This window comes from Eutrema salsugineum, unplaced genomic scaffold, assembly GCF_000478725.1.
Source record: "Eutrema salsugineum unplaced genomic scaffold, Eutsalg1_0 scaffold_4, whole genome shotgun sequence".
In the NCBI taxonomy this organism is placed as follows: Eukaryota; Viridiplantae; Streptophyta; class Magnoliopsida; order Brassicales; family Brassicaceae; genus Eutrema; species Eutrema salsugineum.
The window spans coordinates 9,648,165-9,665,393 of NW_006256686.1; the positions used below are offsets into that span (position 1 = coordinate 9,648,165).

The 17,229-nt window shown below is 37.7% G+C and overlaps 1 pseudogene; it reads left to right on the forward strand.

Annotated features, from left to right (window-relative positions):
- Window positions 1-465: 465 nt before the first annotated feature.
- On the forward strand, window positions 466-866 carry LOC18014162 (annotated as a pseudogene).
- Window positions 867-17,229: the final 16,363 nt, after the last annotated feature.

Consider the following 17,229-nt stretch of genomic DNA (forward strand, 5'->3'; position numbering starts at 1 on the left):
TTAAATATATTAGTCTGATATTGAACCGGTTAAATAGAACATATTAATCCAATTTAGTATATTAAAATGTGTAATTTTATTCATATAAATGATACTATTGTAATTAATTATAAAACCAATAATTATCTAGCATTTATGTAATTATACTATAAAATAAATATAATTGTAACTAATATTTGTAATTGTATAACCAGTGCATAAATTTACGAATATCAGTTAACATTTTTTAATTGTATTTATATGTATTATATTTGCATATTCGAATAAAAATTGTGATTAATATTTATCCCGCACAGGATGCGGATAATCACCTAATACAACTTTATTGCATATTTTTTTTGTCGTCAATACAACTTTATTACATATAAAATCTGGACCTTGGTATAAATGAGGATATTTATTTTCTATATATACATATCAATGATATCACTCCTGAAACTAAAGAGCACATCAATCAATCAAACAATGAATCATCTCTCGTGTTCTCTATTTATCATTGCATTGTGCATAGGGTTGAGTAATGCCAACAAAAAGAAAAATTCTGTACATTTTAAGAATTCTCTTGGTCAAAATAACATTCTTAGAATTCATTGTATATCCGATGAAGATGATCCAGGCTACCACCATTTGAGCCATGGACAAACTTATGATTGTAGTTTTTATGATAATATCGCGGGAAGGAGGATCAGTTGTGACTTATGGCAGGGACTTGATTTCAGATTTCATGCAAAGTTCATGGCATATAAAAGTGGTGGTCTCATACTTCGTCATGGTAAAAAAACTTTTGGGACGCTAGAGAAGTTGGGATTTACTTTATACATGATAAAGCAATGCCCAAGTTAGAGTATAAATGGGTCTACAAATAAATTAACAGTGAATATAAAAATATTTGGTTACTAAAATGAAATGGAATTTAAATAATCTTTGTTTTCACTGTAATTTCCTGTCTTCCGTTCTTGAAGTAGATATTGTGTCTATTAAATAAAAAATTGCAATCTATATCAAGAACATTTTTCTTATCTCCTATTTCAATATTTACGTATGCTTCCGTATACAATATCTTTACGTATGCTGCAAAACAAGAATTTTGCATTTCGACATTAAATCTCAGATTATTCTGTCTGTTAGATGATTTTTCTGGTCCTAAAGTCTCAGACTTTGGCCATCCTAAGCTCGGTGAAAAAAAAGAAAACGATAATGTGTCATTGATAATTACAAGAAACTATAGGTTACATTGCACCTGAGCTATTCTCAAGTGTATAGCTATGAAATGTTGCTCCTCCAAATGGTTGGAGAAAGGAACAAAGAAATAGTAGAAACCACTGCTTCCAACGCTAGTTAGGCTACTCCTCCAGTCTGCTGATTTATGGAAAGACCACATCATCGCTCACTTTCATGGACTCCTCCCTCCTCCCGCAAAGATCTTCGCAGACCTCAACCCCGCATGGGGGAAGTTTGTAAATATTACGTATCCGCTCCGTCTCAGACACAATTTGCTTGATCTTCATCCCCTCTGTTCAGACTAGGGAATGGGTCCTCAGGGTTGGTTACTGGCAAGCGGCGAACTGTGCTTTCTTAGTCTTCCCGTGGTCTCCAGATGGCTCGCTTCTCATTCAGGAACTCAAAACGACTCGGACATGGGTGGTGCTCAAGAATATGCCCCCCACAGCTATACTCTCTCGACGTTATTAACGTTATCGCAAGCACTATCGGAGAGCCGCTGCACACAGAAAAGTCGAGGTTGGACCCGTACCACTTTGGTGATACTAAGGTCAAAGTTGAGATTGATCTCGACTGCTGTCCGCTGGAATCTGTCATCGTCAAAGATAGGGTGGGCAATTGAGTTCGGGTCCAGATTGAGTATCCTCGTCTGCCACCAAAATGTTCCAATTGCCACCGATTCGGACATCTCCTGAACCGCTGTCCTCGTCCCCTCTTGAAGAAGAAACCAGCGACCTCGGACACTCCATCAGTTGCGGTTACCTCCTCTGACATCTCTCTAGTTGCTGTCGAACCTACCATCCCCACTTCTGACTCAAGTCATCGGGATTCTTTGACTTCTGATGATGCCAAAGGCACCCAAAGCAAGCGCAATGCTCGTCGAGCCAGATCATGATCGCGGTCGCGGGCTCACAGTACTCCACCAGTTACTAACATCAGCTCTGATCCTCCCTCTCCGGCAGCGGATTCTATAGTGCCGGTAGAGCCGGAGGTGGGAGACGTTCCTCCTCCCGAGTCGAATTCAGTACCAAAGAGTGACACTTCACCTATTCAGGACAGTGTGGTGAGTGACACCATTTCAGCTCCACCACCAAATGATCTGGAAGGGTTGTCAAGTTTTACCCTAAATGAAATCAATAGCCGCAAGTGCATAGCTGATCGATTGTAGTACTTAAGGATCGAATCCACATGGAATGAGGATCTTTCCTGCAAAAGCCTTCGAAAGAAATATAAAGTAAGGAAGTCTAGAACCACACGATTTTTGTAGGGGTTTTGGTGGTGTCTTTTAAACGTAAAAACTATTTTTAACAAGAAAATACAGGAATTAAAATAACCTAATAACTAAACTTAATGAAATCGACTAAAAACGAGAAAAAAACGGCTAAACCTAATTGCTAAATGAAAATCGATTAAGGGGATGAAAATGATGAACTAAAGCTTGAAATAAAATCGGTGTAAAACTATAGAAAAGAAGGCGCTGGGTTTCAGGGAAGTTTTTTCTGGGGTATGAACGATTCAAAACATTGCTAAAGAGTAATTTGATAAGATCTTAGATAAAAAATTTTGAACTAGAGTCACAGACGTATGAATATGCCACTGTCGTGATCATAGACAACTATCTCTCTCAACCCTGACCAGTAGGTTTCCACTCTGGCCCTAGAAGAGAAAATATGCATTATGTTTAAGACTCGTCAGCATTCACAAATCGCCCATAGGTAGGTTTACAGCCCTATGTTTGTTTTGCTCTCCCAAACTAGATCTCACACCGAATGAACACTTTTGTGTCACCAAGCATCTGGATCAGATTGTAGTTCATGATGCTACTCTCATGCAGTAAAAGTAAATTCAGAAGAAAAATGTCTAAAATTCGACTTCAATAGCTCATGGAATCCTCATCGAACATATATATCCCCATCGAAAATCCCCGAATAATAAAACTACTCAGACATGATGAATAAAATCAAAAACATAGTATTAAAAAATAGAGCAATAATCGAAATTGAAAAAGAAAGAACAAGGGTTCAAGAGATAGATCTCTCTCTCCCTAAATCTAAAAACAAAAGCTTAAAGTAAAACTTCTTCTAAAGTATTTCGCCTATCTTCTTCTCTCTTTTAAAATGACCTAAATGATAAGTATTTATAGTCTCCAATGCTCTCTGCTGTCTAGGATTCCGGAATTGAGGCTGTGAAAATGATTTGGACTTCAGAAATGGGTCTTCTAACTCGGAGTTGACTGGCCGCGGTCAGGAAGTGCATGGCCGCGGTCGGGTAGCCTCTGACCGTGGTGAAATGGCTGTTGGCCGCGGGTGGAAATGCTTGCCGGCTGGTTTACAGGACATCTTTCTCTTCGCGTATCTTTTGATTGAACCGTTGGATTGCCAAGCTGTAAAGTGTGCTGGAAAGCTGATAGTTTCATCTTTGAGATCTCCAAATTTGAGCTGGATTAGACGGTGAGAAGGTCTTGAATCGGGGGTGAACTTATGACGGTTTGACTCTGAGCTGAAAATCGGGTTTTCTATCCATTTTGTTAAGCTTTTCCCTAAATTTCCTGAAAAGAGTCTTGGGACTATAAATACTAGAAAAACGTAATAAAAGTACCTGAAAGCAATAGAAAACTAGAAAAATTATTTCAAAACGATCCATAAAAGTGGTCAAAATATGGTGTTATCAACTCCCCCAGACTTAAACCTTTGTTTGTCCACAAACAAAGCAAAAGTTTAAACTAGTTAAGTGAAAAAAAAATAGGAAATGCACAAATCTCAGAGACATGAACTCCTAAACTAGGACCAAAGACCGTGCATCAATCCACAACTTAGTCTAGAAAATTCTCACCAAGACACAAAAGATACTAGTCTACTTTTTCTGTCATGCAAAACTTAAACAATCTAAATCTTGATTCCAGTCAACTAGCTATCTACATTCATTAAGTGCAATATTGAATTCTCATTAAAGACATCATCCAGGGTAGACGGCGTTTGGCATTAAAAGACTGTTTAAGTGGTGGAGTTAAAGTGTTTCGGGTTATCTAATGAATCTGGAGGATGCAAGATAATATGCAATATCGCAAGAGAGATAAAGACCTGTTGATGACCACAATTTTCAGTCACTTCTTCTTGTCCAATGTTGTTGCATAATCCTTCCTCATTTGTTGTGAACAGCTATTCCCCCAGACTTAGATTCTTTCCAGGAATCAGAAAATGATCTCCAAACCTTCATAAAATCGAACTCTAGCTTGCATTGGGACTTAAAATTCGACCTCTCTAGACTCTCTAAGGCTTTTATTTCCTTTCCTTTCTTATTTACGGATTTTTTTTTAGAAAGGGGAAATGCCTTTTAAAGAGAGAGAGACTAGAGGACGAGATTGTACCAAAATTTGAGATTTTTTCAAGGCAAATTTTTCTAAGGATTCAACTTCAATTCCTTTTCCCGAAATTCTATGCCCAAGCACGATTCCGTCTCTTACCATGAAGTGACATTTTTCCCAATTTAATACTAAGTGCTTATCTTCACATCTCTGCAGAACTTTACCAAAGTTTCCTAGGCATTTTTCAAAGGAAGATCCATAGACGGAGAAATCATCCATGAATACTTCCATGAAATCTTCAATAAAGTCTGTGAAGATCGACATCATGCACCGCTGGAAGGTAGCAGGTGCATTACACAATCCAAAAGGCATACGTCGGTAAGCAAACATGCCATATGGACAAATGAATGTTGTTTTTCCTTGATCCTATGGGCGAATAGGAATTTGGAAAAATCCGGAGTATCCATCAAGAAAGCAATAGTAGGGATGATTAACTAATCTTTCTAGCATTTGATCTATGAAGGGAAGTGGAAAATGATCTTTCCTAGTTGCTGCATTCAGTTTCCGGTAATCGATGCACATACGATGTCCATTACTGTTCTTGTAGCGATCATTTCATCTTTATCATTTTTACTCCTCCTTTCTTTGGGACAACATGAACTGGGCTAACCCAAATGCTATCTGAGATAGGAAAGATTATTCCAGCTTCTAAAAGCTTCATAATCTCCTTCTAGACAACATCCATGAGATTAGGGTTCAGTCTCCTTTGACTTTCGATTGAGTTTTTAGCATTATCCTCTAGATTTATCTTGTGCATACAAAGATCTGGAGAGATTCCACGTATGTCATCAAGTGAATATCCTAAGGTTTTTCTATGCTTTCCCAGTTCAGTCAACAGCATTGTGGTTTCTTCTTCCGTCAAACCAGAGTTTATTTTGACAGGATAAGTAGAATTTGGTCCAAGGAAAGCGTACTTAAGTTCGACGGGAAAAGGTTTAAGCTCGACTTTAGGGGCTTTAAGCTCGCTACAAGGATCATTGATTGCTGCGGCAGTGTCTTTAGGAGGTGTAGGAATGTTTGTTTGGTCCTTAAGATCTAGATAGTTTAGAGGTTTCCTATAAGTTTCGGATTTATCAAGCATACGTGCGCATTCACTTGCAATTTCTTCAAGGAAATTGCGTTCATCTTTTGCGGGTGAAAGCGTGACAATTAAAGGGTCGTCTAGAAGCAGATCTTCATAGACTTCCTCAATAATTCCGTCTAACTCATCAACCCAACAAATTTTGCCATCCAGAGTCGGTTTATCGAAACTTTTGTTCATGTCAAATTGCATAACTAGGCCAGCTAGATGAAGGTCAATTTTTCCTTCAATAACATTGATTATGGCTCCGGCTGTAGATAGGAATGGTCGTCCAAGAATAAGTGGATCCTTAGGTTCTCTTTCTAGTTCTAGAACTACGAAATCGGTGGGTATGGAACATTTTTCGATTTCTACAGGAACATCTATTAGGATACCTACTCGTTGTCTAACAGAACGATCAGCTAATACTAAAGAAATTTTAGTGGGCTGGAAAGTGTGATGTCCTAAACGTTTTGCTACTGAAAGAGGCATCATATCTATGCTAGAACCTAAATCACAGAGAGCACGCTCAAAAGCTACATCATTGATGGTGCATGAAAGTACAAAGCTTCCAGGATCGTTTTTCTTTTCAGGGATTCAGCTTTGCAGGATAGAACTATATTCATGGGTTATCATCATAACGCCTTCTTCAAGAGTTAAAGAATTTGTTAGAATACCCTTCATGTATTTTCTTAAAGCGGGAATCATAGCACAAGCTTCTACGAAAGGTAATCTCACATTTAATTAATCGATTAGCTCTTTAAGCTTAGCTTTTTCTTTCTCTTTCTTAGGGGCTCTTAAAGCTCTAGGATATGGAGGTTTTGGTTTATAGACACGAGTTGGTGGTGGTGGAATCGGGTCTTCTCCGAGAATTTCCCGGGATGTATCTTCTCTTACTTCTTCTCCATCCTTTTCTCCTACCACTTATTTTTCAACATCTTCAACCGTGATTCTTTCTCTTTCTTTTTCTTTTTCCTTACCCTTTTCCTCATCTTCGGGATCTTTAGGAAATTCAGGCTCTTTGTAAGCTAATCCACTCCTAAGTGTGATAGCTTTCACATGATCGGAGGGATCTGCTTCACTTGAGTTTTCGAAAGAATTTTCACTTGGTTCCTCTTCAGAATTTTCTAAGTTTTTAGAATTAATTTGATCATCAGACTAAGAGGGTGGAAAATTTTTCATTGAAATCCTCTTGCATCGTTTTTAGTTCAGATCTAAGATCATAATCTCTTGAGACCTAGATTTTTCAAGCTCTAGAATTCTTTTGTTTAGATTTTCAGCTTTAGAAGAGGGAAAACTAGGATATGAAACATGATTAGATTAAATAGCCAAGATTGGTTCGGAAGTTGATGTCCGATTATCGGCTGGTATGCAGTAGGATGGCAAGCACTTCCTTCTACAGGCCCTAACGGGGCGGAGAGCTGGGAGGAGAGTACGTTTGAACTCACTCCAGGGTCTTGTTGTACATCTTCATCAGGATATTTGGGAGATTTCTTAGAAGATCTCACAATTGGCTCAATGTTGGGCATATGTCCCATTCTTGCATCAATCTCCCGTGCCTTGAGCTCGAGTTTGTTCAGCCTGTGCTCGATTTCTTGAAACTCTTCGTCTGTCTTCTCTCTATACCAGAAGGCGAATTCTCCAACTTCTTTGATCTCCTGTTTCGATTCGACAATATCACTTGAGTTTTGTATAATGTCATACCCTTCCCTTGTCTGCTCTACTGCGACTTGGTTGATCATCCCAGCTAGTGTTTGTGCGTCCTTGTGGGTTTGTTCTTCCAGAACTCATACATGATTGGCCAGATCATCAAATTTTCTGTTGAATTCTTCAGAAATTGAATCAATCCTCTTGAGCAGGGTGTTTTTGGTGAAAATTTGCTGATCAAGGAACTGGTTTATCATTCCTTCAAGACGTCCCAAACGTTTGCTGATCCTCAAGTTTTCCTCTTGCTGATTAGGGTTCTGCGGTGTAGGATGGTAGGCGTGTGGCTCGAAATAGGTTGGAGGAGGACCGTAAGGATCTTCCCGGCGTCGAGCAGGCTCCCTGCGCAAGTAGTATGGATGATTCAGATGGGTGTATCGATCCATGTAGCTAAGATCTAGAGCATGATGTTCTTCTCTGCGTCTGGTGGCTTGAGGAGTGTTGTAAAAACCTCCCTCATAGTAGGGATTTCGATTTATAGGGTCCATTGCTTCGGGAATGGAAACAAAAGAACCAAAAAGTGAAAATATGCAGAAAAAGGGTTCTAGAATTGATTTACCAACCTTTCTTAGGGTTTTGGGGAAAAGAAAACGCGTGCCTTCCCCGGCAACGGCGCCAAAAACTTGATGTGCTATCGTGTGAGGGTTGTCAAGTTTTACTCTAAATGAAATTAATAGCCGCAAGTGCACATCTGATCGATTGTAGTACTTAGGGATCGAATCCACAGGGAAGGAGGATCTTTCCTGCAAAAACCTTCGAAAGAAATATAAAGTAAGGAATTCTAAAACCAGACGATTTTTATAGGGGTTTTGGTGGTGTCTTTAAAACGTAAAAACTAATCTTAACAAGAAAATACGGGAATTAAAATGACCTAATAACTAAAGTTAATGAAATTGACTAAAAACAAGAAAAAACGGCTAAACCTAATTGCTTAAATGAAAATTGATTAAGAGAATAAAAATGATGAACTAAAGCTTGAGATAAAATCGGTGTAAATATATAGAAAAGAATGCGCTAGGTTTCAGGGAAGTTTTCTCTAGGGTATGAACGATTCAAAACATTGCTAAAGAGTAAATTTGATAAGATCTTAGATAAAACTTTTCGACCTAATGTCAGTGACGTATGAATACGCCACTGTCGTGATCATAGACAACTATCTCTCTCAACCCTGACCAGTAGGTTTCCACTCTGGCCCTGGAAGAGAAAAGATGCATTATGTTTAAGAATCGTCAGCATTCACAAATTGCCCATAGGTAGGTTTCCACTCCTATATTTATTTTGTTCTCCCAAACTAGATCTGACACCAGATGAACACTTTCGTGTCACCAAGCATCTGGATCAGATTGTAGTTCATGATGCTACTCTCATGCAGTAAAAGTGAATTCAGCAGAAAAAGTTCCAAGATTCGGCTTCAATAGCTCATGGAATCCTCATCGAACATATATATCCCCATCGAAAATCTCCTTGACCCAACAATAAAAATACTCAGACATGATGAACAAAATCAAAAACATAGTATTAAAAAGTAGAGCAATAATCGACATTAAAAAAGAAAGAACAAGGGTTCAAGAGATAGATCTCTCTCTCCATAAACCTAAAAATAAAAGCTTAAAGTAAAATTTCTTCTAAAGTATTTCGTCTCTCTTCTATCTCTTTTAAAACGACCTAAATGATAAGTATTTATAGTCTCCAATGCTCTCTGGTGTTTAGGGTTCCGGTGAGGCTGAGAAAATAATTTGGGCTTCAGAAATGGGCCTTCTAACTCGGAGTTGGCTGGCCGCGGTCGGGAAGTGCGTGGCTGCAGGGAATGGATGCTTGGCCGTGGTTGGGTAGCCTCTGACCGTGGTGAAATGGCTGTTGGCCGCGTGTGGAAATGCTTGCCGGATGGTTTACGAGACATCTTGCTCTTCGCATATCATTTGATTGAACCGTTGGATTGCCAAGCTGTAAAGTGTGCTGGAAAGCTGATAGTTCCATCTTTAAGATCTCCAAATTTGAGCTGGATCAGACGGTGAGAAGGCCTTGAATCGGGGGTGAACTTATGACGGTTTGACTCTGAGCAGGAAATCTGGTTTTCTATCCATTTTGTTAAGCGTTTCCCTAAATTTCCTGAAAAGAGTCTTGGGACTACAAATACTAGAAAAACGTAATAAAAGTACTTAAACCAATAAAAAACATAGAAAAAATATTTCAAAATGATCCATAAAAATGGTCAAAATATGGTGTTATCAGATATCACCTGGGTCAAGGAAAAATACCTCTAAAGCCTTAACATCCGCGGCAAATAAAAAGAAGAAGACCAAGCATAAGGTTCTCACTTCCCAACTTTTGAACAGCCAGGGTGTTTCGATCCATCGCGACAAATCCTCGACAACTTTTGCCTCTCCCTCGGGCAAAGGTCCTCTGCTCTGAAAGATCTGCTTTCTCCTTTTTGGTGTAAATATGAAGATTTTTTCCTGGAATATTAGGGGTTTGACTTCGTCTTCTCGTCAAGCTTTAGTTCGTATCTGGGTCTGTACTAATCGACCTGTCATCAGTAGTGTTTTGGAGACTCGCGTCAAGGAAGATAATGCGGCGTCTATTCTCTCTTCAACCTTCCCTGGGTGGAGGTCTGAAAGTAACTATTCTTTCGCGGAAAATGGTCGTAACTGGGTGGTTTGGGATCCAGCCGTGTCTGTCATCATCTATAGTAATTCTGATCAGTATATATTATGTGGTGTTTTTGATCCAGCTTCCTCTATTTCTTTCTCAGTGGCTTTCATGTATGCTCGCAACACTGACTCTCAGCGCAAAGAGCTATGGGATGATTTATCAGCTCTCCGAGCACACTCTCCAGTCCCCCTGCATTCTTATGGGGGATTACAGCAAAATTGCCTCAGCTCAAGAGCATTTCTCTCTTATTCCATCCAACTTACCTCTCAGGGCTATGGCTGACTTCAAGGATTGGATGGAGGAGAATGATCTATCTGATCTCACTAGCAGTGGAGTTTATTATACCTGGTCTAACCACCAAGCTGAAGACTCCATACTTCGGAAACTTGATAGACCCTGGTGAATGAAGATTGGATGGGGAAATCTTCTGCTTTCTTCGATTCTCCAGGGGACTCTGATCATGCTCCCTGCTTGGTCAGTATTCTCTCTACAGATATTCGGGGAAAGAAAAGCTTCAAATATTTTTCTTACCTCACCACTCACCCCGCTTTCTCGGATAAGTTGGCTACCGCCTGATCTTCTCCAACTGCAGTGGGGTCTGCCTCCTTCTTACTTGGACAAAAAATGCATGCAGCTAAGGTCTGCTATAGAAAGCTAAATCAGGAGGGTTTTGGAAACATTCAGCATCGAGCCAAGGAAGCGCTCACTCAGCTCACAGAGGTCCAAGCTCGACTTCTTTCCTCTCCTTCCGCCGTGTTATTTACCGATGAAAGGAGTGCCTGCGAGAAGTCAAACTTCTTTTCTAGTGCTCTGGAAATCTTCTACAAAAGAAAGTCAAGGATAAAATGGTTGAAGGAAGGCGATGCTAATACTACCTTCTTTCACAAGGTGGTGGTTGCAAGGCAGGGCTTTAATTATATCAGGCATCTGCGGCTGGAAGGGGATGTTCGTGTGGACAATCTGGACCAAATTAGAGATCTCATCCTCGCTTATTATAGGAATCTTCTTGGCTCAGAGAGTATCGGTATTACTCCCTACTCGATGGAGATGCTCAAAAGCATTCACCCTTTCAGATGTTCCCCCGAATGGACGACTCGGCTCTCTGCAATCCCCATAGCGGAGGAAATTAAAGCTGCTCTATTCTCTATGCCATAGAACAAGGCCCCAGGCCCCGACGGTCTACTAATGGATTTTTTTGTTGAATCATAGGACATAGTTGGCTCAGACTTAATCCAGGCAGTTAAGAAATTCTTTGTTTCTGGCATCCTGTTGAAGAGGTTTAATGTCACTTCGATAACTCTCATCCCAAAGGAACCAGGAGCGGATCATTTGAGTATGTTCAGACCAGTTGCCTGTTGTTCTACAGTGTACAAGGTAATATCCCGGATAATCTCCAAGCGTCTGGCTCTCTTTATTCTGAATGTGGTCCAAGGGAACCAAGTGGGGTTCGTAAAGGGTAGGCTACTTTGCGAAAATGTTCTCTTAGCTTTCGAGCTAGTAAATAACTTTCACCGTCCTGGCCCTGTTTCTTGCGGTTGTTTACAGATTGACCTCACTAAGGCATATGACAACCTCTCGTGGGAGTTTCTGCTTATTCTCCTTCACGCCCTGGACCTTCCTCCATGCTTCATAAACTGGATTCAGTCATGTATATCCTCACCTCACTTTAGCATCGCGGTGAACTGAGAACTTGTGGGCTTCTTCCCAGGTCGCAAAGGTCTCAGAAAGGGTGACCCTATGTCCTCCATGCTGTTCGTTCTCGCCATGGATATTCTCTCTAAACTGCTGGATCGTGGGACTGCGGCTCAGTCTTTTGTGGTCCACCCGCAGTGTCATGCTCCCCTGCTTACTCACCTCAGTTTTGCAGATGATGTTCTGTTATTTTTTGATGGCACAGAAGGATCAGTAGAGGTAATTCTGGCTATTCTCGAGGAATTCAGGATCGCATCTGGCCTTCATCTAAACAAATCCAAGACCTTCTTATTCATTGATGGTGGGAACTTCAACGATTGCAGGGAAATGGCGGGTCGGCTTGGGCTCAAACCAGGGTCTTTGTAAGGTATCTTGGTGTTCCTATCACTACTCAGAAGTTGCGGAAACAGGACTACCAACCCTTTATTGACAGGCTTTCTAAGCGGTTTTCTTCGTGGACGGTAAGGCATCTGTCTTTCGCTGGTAGACTACAGCTCCTTCAGTCGGTTATTTATTCCACCATCAGTTTTTGGGCCTCGATATTCATTCTCCCAAACCAGTGTTTGGTAACGCTCGAGCAAATGTGTAGCGCTTTTCTCTGGAAGGGAGCACCTAATTGTGCCCGTGGTGCAAAAATCAGTTAGGACTCAGTTTGTTCCCCGAAGGAAAGTGGCGGGCTTGGCCTTCGGAGGACTGCGGCGTGGAACAAACTTCTTGGCCTCAAACTGATTTGGTTGATTTTTGCTTCTAGCGGGTCGTTGTGGGTATCTTGGGTGAGACTTCATCTTATCGGGGATCATAATTTATGGGACCTGGATGCCAGATTGTCTGGAAGCTGGATTTGGAGGTCTCTTTGTAAGCTCCGGCCTGTTGCTCGTTCGTTTGTTGTTTGCGAAGTAGGTTCTGGTATTACCGCTCGATTTTGGCAGGATAATTGGACTTCTTTAGGGCCTCTGATCAATCTTACGGGAGAGTCTGGTCCGAGAATATCAGGCATTCCCAAGAATTCAGTTGTGCGGGATGCCATTCAGGTCCGCGAGTGGGCAATCCAATCCTCGCGTAGCCGCTCTCCTATCATTATGATCCTCCGAGACTGCCTCTCCTCAGCTGCTTCGGTTGCGAACTCCAAATCTGATGATATCTACCTATGGAAGACTCCCAACCACGATCCCAAACCGTTCTTCTCCTCATCACGCACGTGGAAGGCCCTTCATCCGATCACCGTCACTGTCGATTGGCACTGCTCGGTATGGTTCACGGGTCTTATCCCCAAACATGCGTTTCTTACCTGGGTTGTCGCGAGAGATTGTTTGCCCACCAGGGATCGGATTGCTCGATGGGGTCTAAACACTCCCCTCTCTTGCCTGCTCTGCAGCGCAGCTAACGAAACTCGTCAGCATCTGTTCTTCGATTGCAGCTTCAGTGGCGAGGTTTGGTCCTTTTTCACATCTCGCGCTCGTCTTTCATCGCCTGTTCGGTTTGAAGATGGTCTGAGATGGATGAAAGACCCTACTCCAAATGGCAACATTGTTCTCATCATGAAACTGGCTTACCAGGTATCTCTTTATGTGATATGGAAGGAGCGTAACAACCGTCTGCACTCTTCTACCTCTCGCCCAGCCTCCGCGATCGTCTCTGACATTAGCACCACCCTTCAAAGCCGGCTCGACCCGCTATCTCGAGCGCAGAGAATTCCTCCGTCGACTGACTCATATCTAACTTCTTGGTTCTCCCTGTTTGGGGATTAGTTAGTTTTGTCGCAGGTTACATGTAATTTTTTGGCCTGTAGTTGGATACCGGGTTGTAACCTGCCGTTTGGCTTTGAAATGAATGGAAATATGTTTCAAAAAAAAAAAAAAACAAACAAACGCTACTTAGGCTTACTTTCCTGATTGGATCTATAAGGATCTTGAAAATGGAGAGCAAACATGGATATTTGGTGATGAAAGAACTGAAGAGGAAAAGGAGATTGCAAAGAAGATAAATGTACATTGGTCTCTGGTGTATTCAACTGATGAACAGAGTACTCGAAAGTCAAAATGATGGAAAGAAGTTTAAATGCTTTTGAAGCTCTACCTAAGCTTTCTATATTGCATATCCCCACTAGGATTATTCCCAACTCGTTTTCGCTTTCTGATGATGGAGAATTGGATAAAAATTCGAAATGTTGATAGATCTTAGCATGAAAATCAAATATTATTAAAAAAATGAGTAAATCTAATTCAAATAAAATATGAAAATTCAATTCATCAAAGAAAAAAAAAATATATATATATATAGCTATACAATAAAGAGTGAACATATTCAAATAGGAGTAGGAAAAACCAAATATTTGGAAATATGAGACAAACTTTATTGAAAATTAAATTATAGAAAAAAGTAGAGAATCTATATATGTCAAATTTTTTCAAAGCCAAAAAAAAAAGTTAGGTTTTCTCTCTTCTCATGCTCTCACCTTATTGTTTGCATGTCAAATTTTAATTAGTTTTTTTAAATATCATTTCAGTTATTAAGACGTCAAAAAAAGTCATTTTAGTTATTTTTTTTGTCAACAATTGGTTTTAATTACATAAATAAGATCATTAATAAATAAATAACATTTTAGTTTTAACAATTACACAGTTTAGTTTAACAAAAAATAATTACACATTTTATTTTTAACAAAAAATAAATCCATTGCTATCAACCCCATTAACCACATTATTTTTAAATTTATTAAAAATTAATTTCTGTTGGTATATGTGGTAGAGAGTATAATATAAAACAAAATTTGATATATTTTATGATTAATTTTATATTTAATAAATAAAATTATATAAATATATATAAAAAAATTAAGATTGAGTATATGAAATCATAATGTCTATTTTTAAGTAATTAATAAGCTATACTTACTTATATACAACAATTCAAGACAAAAATTTCAATAATGAAAAACACTCAAATCATATACACTGTTGGACTAGCAAAGCACCGAGTATTTCGATTATAATTTGATCACTTCGTCTACTATCAATGTTCATTCTACAAATACTAGAATACTCAATACTCACGCCAATCACCAAATCTACTGTTATGTCAGTGTACAATCGATTTTCTATTCTTTACTAGATTTAGTAGATGAATGTTATATTTAATGCCATGGTAGTAAATTTTATGGTTGCCTCGATTATCCAAGAATATGCTTGGTTATTGTTAACTAGAATGCTGGAGCAGCTAATTTAATGATCGATTAATTTGATTTAGATTATTTTATTTTCATTTACAAATATTTTAGCTAAAAATTGAATTCTTTTTGGATAAATTAAAAAAAACATATATCATATTTCACACTTTAAATCAGCATCTTTTACTTACACACAAAATATGAACATATAATTTGTGTCTTAGTTTATTGTAGTTCTTTAATTTTGAAATATATTTCAAATAGAGAATAAAATAATACGGAGATAAATAATTTAATAGGAACATGTCCATTTTAAGTCATATGTTCAAAATAAATCGGGAAGTTATATCCAAAAACATAATTTAGAAACATATTTTATATGGATTTCAACAAATATGTCTTACAAGAAACAACATAAAAAAATAAAAATTATGCAGAAAAATAATTAAAATGTTAATATCTTCCCTTTAAAAACCTCAACTAATTGCATAAAATTGTTAGCCAAAAACAAAATAAGAATAAAAATGTGTACCGTCCACTAAACAAACATATAAATGATCATATATTCCAAAAAATTAAAAATAAAAACCAAAAAGATAAAAAAAAAAACACATATCTCTTAAGCTCACAAAGAGAATTCAAATAACTATAAGACTCCAAAAAATAATAACATTAGATCATAAAAATAGTTTAGAAATTGCTTACCACGCATAATTTATGCACACTCCAATTGGAATAAATTAAATAAAAAATGCATCCATTAGAGACTCTTAATGTTTTCTACTAAGCGAATATCATACCATTTTACTAAACAAATACAAAACAATCAGCTTTAAGAAAAATAATTAATTGCATAAATGAACAATCACTTTTTAAATTTAAAAATAGATCTGTAATAAACAAAGACAAAACATTAAACTATAAAACAAAAATATTTTTTTAATATAGAAAAATAATTAATTAACATATCCACGCGTATCACACTCTAGTTAAAATATATAAATAAATGTTACTAATATGTTAGGCTTCTCTTTTTTTGGGTAGCAACAAAAAAATTTATGTGGCATTCTCCATCTTTTTTTTTGATTCACGAGTGACTTAAATTTAATATTATTTTCTACTTTTACAGCTTTTTTATTGGGTTATATATAATCTATAAAACAAATTAAAAACAGAAATTAGGAATAAAATTAAACACCCGTGAAATGTGATATTTTGTATAAATAATTATACTAGTGTAAAAATGTAACTTATATAGTAAAAGTGTCTCTTTAAAATTATCTACCACAAGGATAATTCTGTAATGGACACACCATGATGAATGGTTTTACCTGCACCATGTTGACATTTTTTTAACAAATTTACCTCCATTATTTGCAGAAATATTAAATCATTTAGAGTTGAAAATCTGATCTCTTGGTGTAAAATTTTGTTTGTCTGCAATATTTGCAGAAATATTGCACCATGTTGAAATTTTTTTTCATAAATTTGCCACCATTATTAGCAGAAATATTACATTCTTTGGAATTGAAATTCAGATCTCTTGATGTTGATGTAGAAATATTAAGCATTAAAGTATACATCTACATAAAGTCATAAACGTTGAAGCATAAATTTTTTTACTTTGTTACCAGTCAAGCGCATGTGCAAGCGGACGTATATTATTTTTCATAAAGTAAATTCCATCACTTCTGGCCACCCATACACGTGTCTGATAACATCGTGGTCCTTTCGCTCCTCTATATACTTGAACGTTTTTAGATCTAGACCCGTCCCTGAAGAGACATTTAATTATCATCCTTGTATATCTCTTCTGCTTCTCTATAAATGTGAAGTTCTTATTTTCACCAAATTTCAAATCCATCATTGTGTTATAATTTTTTCCAACATGGCAATGTATGTTTAGAATACGATGTGGAGTGAGTCCGTTGGAGAATATTACCGTGTTTGACGGGCATGCTTGCTTCAACTCAAAACACATAACAATAACTAACATAAAAACAATGAAATAGTTCATTTTTTCTCATTTAATTTTTAGAATAATAAGCATATCAGTGTTCTGTATTTATAGTTCTTTTGTGTGGATATTGTTTTTAGCATATAAATTTTTCTGGTTGTAATTTTAAACACAAATATGAACAAAAATGTATGGTCATACAATATTTAAGCGTCGGAATTTATGGTTAGCAAATAAGATCATAAAACCAAATTAATTTCCTTGGTCATATGAATGTTTAGCATCAAAAAGTAAGGTTGACCAATAAATAAAACCGTATATATATATATATATATATATATTTCTTACTAATTATAGTTCACAATAAAAACCAAAAAAAAATAATTGAAGAAGGCGTTATTTGTTTGTATATT